Genomic DNA, 7,250 nt, shown 5'->3' on the forward strand with positions numbered 1-7,250 from the left:
CTGCAACTGTGCATAATTTTAAAATGTTTTTTTTTTTAAATGTATTCATTTATTTTAAACATAATACGAGGAAGGTGTTAAAACTGGTATAGTAGCTCAATAGAATAAGTATTCCAGATTTTGGAGAGGAATGAAAAATCCTCCCTTTCACCAGAATCCTCCCAACTTGATCATCGTGGATTAATGATGTGCTTTGTGGATGTGGTTAGTCAATGACAACAGCCGGACAGATCTTTCTTTCTACACCAAGTCCCATTGAGTTATCTGGTCCCTTTGGCTGAAGAAGAACCATTAGGCCAGGAGCACTGGTATTATCCAGGGTGATGTTTCTCAAGCGATTGACCAACCTATCAGGTAGTGAAGCTGCAACAGCCTTGGGGCCCTCGCAGACTCGCCAAACATTACAAACACTGCACTTGTCAGTGTGCTGATTAAGAATCACCTCATCTCCAGCCTGTAGCTCAATGCCATCCTGAACATCTTTCACATGGAAAAAGAGCTTCTTGCTATCTCCTACTTCATAGTTAATGAAGCCAAACTGATTTTTCACACACTCCACAGTGGCCCTACGCAGAGGTGTGACGTTGTAAGCCATAGACTGTGCATTTTGGCCTAGGATACACAATTGGAATTTTACACTCTTCTCTATCTGCAGGCAATCTCCTTTGTTGGCCATTCCAACTATGCCAGATGGATAGACCTTACCTTTCATACCCCCTTTCTCACAGTCTCAATCATTCTTTGGTACTCAGTCTGTGTTGGATCAACACTTCTCAAGGGGTGAATGACTTTACCAGAGTAGATGTAGGATCTGCTTCTTCAGTAAGGCCATTCACCAAGTGTGTTTTGTTGACTTTTTCTGCACTGACTTTGTTGCTTTTCCCTTTGGACCAGTTGTATTTGACCATGTCCCCCAGTTCTAGGCTATCAGCATCACCAGAGAACTCACTGTAATGGAAAAATATGTCCTTATCATGATTGGCTATTTCAATAAATCCAAAAGTATCCTTCAGAATTGCCACATAACCTAAGAGCCTCTTGGAGTTAGAATTATGATCTAAAAGTTGCACTCAGGTTACAGTCTGCTGTCCAGGCCTCTGTTTGTCACTAATACTAAATTCAACCTTATCACCTATTTGAGGAGAAGTAGATCCATCCACATCCTTGGCTTAAAAAAAAATAGTCAATTTCACCCCACAGTCATCATAAGCAATAATACCATCCTCAGTCTCCATTTCCTTGCCTTTATTTTGGCTAGTGGTTTTAGAAATGGAAAAAGTGGCTTCTTTTTCTATAGTGCCCAGAAAATGATGATTTGAATGGAAATGGAATGAAACCATGCCCTTGGGAAGTTTTTTAAAATTCTAATAGCATGATTTCTTTGGGCAGAGAGCAAATCAGGAACCACAGTAAACTTTACTTCATCTGCAGTATGGAGCTGGTTCCCATCCAGAATTTCACTATAGTGGAAAAACATATATCAGGATCCACACACTTGAAGAAACCAAAACCATCTCTCATGGCAGCAATCACATCAATTTCTTTGACTTCATTAGTGAACTGAAATGTATTTGATAGAACTTCTATGTTGGTTGCTCATTCTAATTTGTCATGTCAATCTGTTGAAATAGTAAAGTTAACATGGTTGCCTTCCAACAGGGTTACCTTGAATTTTGTATCTTTATCTCCAAAGGGAAGTTCTTTAGGAATCACAAAGTTAACTTTAATGCATCCTGGCAATGGGTCATTCTGATTTTTACTGGTACTTTGGGGATAACTTTGGTTACAGTTCCTTCAAAATGTTCAAAGCTGATATTTTGAAAATGACTGTTCCTTGAGGCAATCGTCTGACATGTGCTGCAATTTTTTGACCATTTCTGCCCTTGATTGTGAATTCCACCTCATCTCCAGGCTGTAAGGCCTCTAAGTCACCCTTAAATTCACTATAGTGAGAGATATCCCTTTTACAGCATCACCACTTTCAAGAAAGCCAAATGCCTCCTTCATGGCACAAAGTACTCCTTGACAGCAGGCTTGTTTATTTTTCAACGGAATAATGTTTCGAGCACTTACAGCATCAGTATGTTTATTGTTATCAATTAAAATTTTTATTTTATCTCCAGTTTCCAGCTGAATGTTCCTTTCCAAGTCTTCAGGGATGTAAGTCAGATAAAACACTTCTTGTCCATTCATTTGGTCTTCAGGGAGGATTTCTTGTTTTATCTTTACCAGTTTAACAGCAATGGGTTTCCCAGTCCGCCAGTCAGATGATACTTTGAATTCAACATCATCTCCTACTTTTAAGTCCTGCAGGTAGCCATTTTACTGTGAACAGTGGAAGAAAAGTCTAGCTTGACGTTCTGAACATTGAATAAATTCGTAAGAGATTAGCAGTTTTTCAATAACGCCAGTTTCACGCAGTGCTGCTGAAGTACTATTGTTGTGGAAAAGGTTTGGATCAAAGCTCATCTCGCAATGATAGTCAAATATTGCACTTTCAGTAGTATTTGCTGATTCTTCTTCTTCAGCACACGTTTCAAAGGATGAGTGTTGCTAGTATTAAAAAGAAAAAAGAGTGAGAGAAAATGGTCTATCAAGCTAATAAAGAATACAACTGCTGCTGCACCCACCAGGCAATCTCACAGTACAGCACTGAAGAGAACAAAGATTACTAGCAGCGTTGGGAAGTGCTCTCAGAGCTGTTGAGTAGGCACAAACTTCTTGTTTCAGATTAAGTGTTGTGTCTTCAACTTAAGTGTACTCTTCTTTGGTCTTGTTGGTTGTTTCAAGGTTTGTTCTTTGCCTGATCTGAACTTGAAGCAGCAGTTTCAGGTGGTAAAGTCTGTTCTGTTGCACTTCATGTGCAACAGCTCAACGCCCCCTCTCCAGCACCACTATAAGCAACACAGCCCATGAAATTTTTTAAAGTACCCTCTTAAGCCACAGATTGGGAGAAAATATTTGCGGAAGACATCTGAGAAAGAACCGTTATCCAAAATACAGAAAGAACTCTTAAAACTTAAAGAAAACAACTCAGTTAAAACAATGGGAAAGAAATTGGAAAAGACACTTCACCAAAGAAGATAAACAATGTTAAATAGTCACATGAAAAGAGATTTAACATCATATGTCATTAGGAAATTGCAAAATAAAACAACAATGAGATACCACTACACACCTATTAGAATGGCAAAAATGCAAAACACTGATAAAAACAAATGCTGGTGGAGAGATAGAGCAGTGGAAACTTTTATTCCTTGCTTGTGGGTATGCAAAATTGTAAAGTAAGTAAATGTTCTTATCATATATGTTAGTCCACTTGGGATGCCATAACAAAATGCCACACATGGGCCCCATAGAATTGGGATTGTGGTATTTTCATTTTCATTTGTCTCAAATTATCTTTTGATTTCTTTCTTGATTTCACTGTTAGCTCACTGATTATTTAGTAAGACACTATTTAGCCTCCATGTGTTTGTGTGTTTTTCAGCGTGGTTTTGTTGTTTGTTTGTTTTGTAATTGCATTCTAATATCATACCATGTGGTCAGATAAGATGCTTGAAATCACTTCAATCTTTTAAAATTTATTGACAATTGTTTTGTGTTCTAACATGTGGTCTATCCTGGAAGATATCCCATGTGCACTTGAAAAGAATGTATATTCTACTGTATTGGGATGAAATGCTCTGAAATATATCCATTAAATCTATTTGATCAGTGTGTCATTTAAGGCTGCTCTTGCTTTGTTGATTTTCTGTCTGGAAGATCTGTCTATTGATGACAATGGAATGTTAAAATCCCACACTATGGCTGGAACCGGTTTTCTCAGTGGATAGTGCATCGGCTTGCGGACTGAAGGGTCCCAGGTTCGATTCCGGTCAAGGGCATGTGCCTGGGTTGCGGGCACATCCCCAGTAGGTTATGTGCAGGAGGCAGCTGATCCATGTTTCTCTCTCATTGATGTTTCTAACTCTCTATCTCTCTCCCTTCCTCTCTGTAAAAATCAATAAAATATATTAAAAAAATGTTTTTAAAAAAATCCCACACTATGAGTGTATTGCCGTCAATCTGTTCTTTTACATCCATCAATGTTTGTTTTTTAAATATTTAGGTGTTCCTTTGTTGGGTACATAAATGTTTAAGGGGATTATATCTTCTTGTTGGATTGATCTTTTTAATCAACATGTAATGTCCTTTGTTGCTTATATAGCCTTTGTTTTAAAGTTTATTGTGTCTGATATAAATATTGCTACCCCAGCTTTCTGGGGGCCTCCATTTGCATGAAATATCATTTTCTATCCCTTTTTACTTTCAGTCCATATGTGCCTTTCATTCTGAAGTGTGTCTCTAGTATATATATCTTTTAAATCCATTCAGCTGCTCTATGTCTTTTGATTTGAAATTGTTATTGATAGGGACATATTTATTGCCATTTTAGTCTTTATAATTATACTTCTCTTTTTTCTTTCTTTTTGTTTTTATAGAAGTCCTTTTAGCATTTTTATAATGCTGGCTTGTTGGTGATGAACTTCTTTAGCTTTTTTTCCTTCTTTTCTTCTTTTTGGGTCTGGGCAGATCTGCACCTCTCTTAACAGCTTTTCTGGGTAGATCAGTCTTTGTTGTAGGTTCTTGCTTTTCAATATTTTAAATATTTTGTGCCAATCCCTTCTGGTATGAAATATTTTTGTTGAAAAATCAGCTGACAGTCTATGGGAACTCTAGCAACATTGTAGGTAACTGTCTTTCTTTTGCTGCTTTTAAGGTTATCTCGTTGTCTTTAACCTCTGCTAATTTAATTATGATGTTTCTTCATGTGGATTTTTTTGGTTCATATTGTTTTGGACTTTTTGCGCTTCCTGGACATGTATGTCTTTTTTTTTTCTTTTTACCAGGTTAAGAAAGTTTTTAGTCTTTACTTCTTCAAGTAGGTTATTAATCCCTTGCTCTCTCTCTTTTCTTTCTGGAACCACAGTGATGCAGATGTTGTTACACTTGATGTTGGCCCACAGGTCCTTTAAACTATCCTCATTTAAAATAATTTTTTTTCTCTGATTGGTGTTTCCTATTACCTTGTATTCCAAATTGTTTATTCGGTTTTCTGCTTCACCTAACCCCCTGCTGGTTCCTTCTTTATTCTAGTGCATTTTTATTTTAGATATTATATTATTTTTATGACAGTTTTTTAATGGTTTCTATATTTTTATACTTATTAACTTTTTGTTTAACTTCTCACTGAGTTAATCGATTCTTCCCCTACATTTTTTGAACCCCAAATAATCAGTGTTTTCAACTGTACATCTGGTAGATTGTTTGCCTCCATTTCATTTCTCTTTTTTTTCTCTGGGGATTTCTTCTACTTTTTCATTTGGGGCATGTTTACATGTCTCTTCATTTTGGCTGCCTGTTTGAATTTGTTTCTGTGTATTAGGTAGATCTGCTATGTCTCCCAGTCTTGGTCTGATGGTCTTATGTAGTAGGTGTCCTGTGGGGCTCAATGGCCGAGTATCCCTGACCACCTGAGCTATGTGTTCTAGGAATGTCTCTTGTGTGGGGTATGTGAGCCTTCTTTTTCTAGTTGAGCTTTTATTGCTGTTGGTCTTCTCATTGGTGGGGTTGACCCTCAGGCTGGTTGATCTTCCTTCTGTAATATTACTATCTTGTTATAAAAGGATATAACTCAGGAGCAGCCAAATAGAAGAGATGCAGAGGGCTAGGTATGTGAGAAAGAGCACACCACTTTCCCTACGTCTCCACCTATTCACCAACCATGAAGCTCCTTGATGCCTTTTATTTAATTTACATTTTTAAAAATAAAGTGTATGTGGTTTTTAAAAATTGATTTTGCAGAGGAAGGGAGAGGGAGAGAGAAAATAGAAACATCAATGATGAGAGAGATCAATTGATCGACTGCCTCCTACACATCAAGCCTGCAACCTGGGCATGTGCCCTGATGGGGAGTTGATAGGTTGATGCTCAACCACTGAGCAATACCAGCTGGGCTAATTTATTTTTTCTTGACTGATTTCTCTTGCTAAAACTTCCAGAACTATGATGGATAGGAGTGGTAAGAGTGGGCACCCTTACCTTGTTCCTTATCCTATAGGTAAAGCTTTCAGCATTGAATATGATGCTATCTGTGAGCTTGTCATATATAGCCTTTATTATATTGGCAAAATTACTGCTGTTTTAAACCTAACAATTTAAAGCAATAATGATTTGTTATCTCCTAATTCTGAGCTAGGAATCCTGAAGCATCATAGCTGGGTGGTTTTGGCTTAAATCTCTCATGAGTTTGCAGTCAAGCATTGGCCAAGCCTGCTGTCTCATCTAAAGGCTGTATTTTAATTATGCACTTTTGGCAGGTCCAACTGGCTTCCTCAAGGGTGAATGATGTAAGAGAGAGAGAAAGAGGGATGGAAGAGAGAGAGCGAGAGAGAGAGAGAGAGAGAGAGAGAGAGAGAGAGAGAGATATAATGTAGAACTCACTTTAAAAAAATAATGATCAAAAGTGACATAGCATTACTTTAGCTGTATGTTGTCACATAGACCAACTTTAGGTCAGTGTGTAAGTAAACTACGCAAACAATCAGGACCACTGGAAACCATTTTGAAGATTGCCTACTATATTCATGTTGGATATTGCCGGGAGCCGGTCCATCCTTGCTGTTTCAAGGGACCTGGCATATATGGCATACTGTTCTTAATATGTTTGCTCACCTTCTTGGCACTATGTGTTTTAATCAAGGTCACCTCTCTGAGAAAGGTTGTTTCCCCAGGTAGGGATTTTCCCCTGAAGTTAGGGAGGGAATAAAACCCCTTAACTAAGTGCCAGGCGGGTAATTAATCACTTTAACTACAAACAATCATGCTTAAGCTACATAATCTTTACTCCCTGGAATGGAGATAAGAAACGCCCTAACCTTTGGAATAGAGATTGATAGTATTGGAATCAACTAGTATAAATACAGATGTAACAAGACAACTGGCCACAGAACCTACACAGAACCTACACAGAACCTAGAGACAGAAGAACTTCACTGGAGAGAACATGGCAAAAGATCCTGGACAGAAACTGGCCACAGAACCTAGAGACAGAACCTAGCGAGGGAACCTGGCTGAAGAACCTAGAGACAGAACCTGGCTACAGAACCTGGATAGAACATGGCAAGAGAACCTGACTAGAACCTGCTGACTGAACCTGGCTGGAGAACCTAGCGAGGGAACATGGCTACAGAACCTGGTTGGAGAAC

At 38.2% G+C, this 7,250-nt stretch overlaps 1 pseudogene across 1 annotated transcript; it reads right to left on the reverse strand.

Moving 5' to 3' along the window:
* Positions 1-205: 205 nt before the first annotated feature.
* Positions 206-2,469, reverse strand: LOC308515679 (cold shock domain-containing protein E1-like; annotated as a pseudogene). The gene has a single exon. The product of its transcript is annotated as a cold shock domain-containing protein E1-like (transcript).
* Positions 2,470-7,250: the final 4,781 nt, after the last annotated feature.

The sequence above is a fragment of the Myotis nattereri genome, assembly GCF_964212035.1.
Source record: "Myotis nattereri genome assembly, chromosome: 3".
In the NCBI taxonomy this organism is placed as follows: domain Eukaryota; kingdom Metazoa; phylum Chordata; class Mammalia; order Chiroptera; family Vespertilionidae; genus Myotis; species Myotis nattereri.